A 772-nucleotide genomic window follows, 5' to 3' on the forward strand; every position below is an offset into this window, starting at 1 on the left:
CTGTCACTCGCACTTTGTAATATACAAACAATGCTTTTTCTCAAACCCTTCTAAGACTAATAGTGTTACAAGTCCCCCCCGCCCACCAAGAAAAGCAGAATTTGCCCATCAAACCCTTTTGTTCTTTATTTTTAACTGTAGTCTAGACCACCAAATTGCTTAATACACAGTATAAAGCTCCATAAATAACAGCTTCCCAAGTACAGCCACTCAGCTTTGGCGTGCTTTCCAAGTTCTGCATTAACTCCTCGGGTGTGAAGGGGTTTTCAGCCATTTCAGTCCATGAATATATAACCGGCTGCTTACTAAATGGCCATATAATCCTTACCGCCATCACTTATATTTTCTTTTATTGCCATTATCCTTGGCGCCTTGACAGAAGAATAAAATATTCTTTCTGGAGGATAAAATGCTCTACATCCTGCATGATTTTCACTCACCCAAATTCCCTGATTTTGGGTTTTATTTCCATCCCCACCCCAAGGAAGTTGCCTCCTTACAATTAGGGGGGATTTCAGATTGGAATTTAATTCCATCTTGTCTTTTCTCTTGACATAACCTTTTCCTGGGGTTGGTTTGTGTGGGAAAGAGAGGACATCTAAGATGGATCCTAAAACTCCTAAAAGCGTAGAGGTAGGGAAGAAAGATACACATCAAAGATGGGGGAGCAGGGATGTGAATGCGTATAGAGCAAAAGGTTGGGGGAATGGTTGTGAGAAGAGCTTGGGTTGAGATGTCACAGTGAGTCAGGACACCATAATTCATTGTGAAG

This window comes from Pteropus vampyrus, unplaced genomic scaffold (genome assembly GCF_000151845.1).
Source record: "Pteropus vampyrus isolate Shadow unplaced genomic scaffold, Pvam_2.0 Scaffold8, whole genome shotgun sequence".
NCBI lineage: Eukaryota > Metazoa > Chordata > Mammalia > Chiroptera > Pteropodidae > Pteropus > Pteropus vampyrus.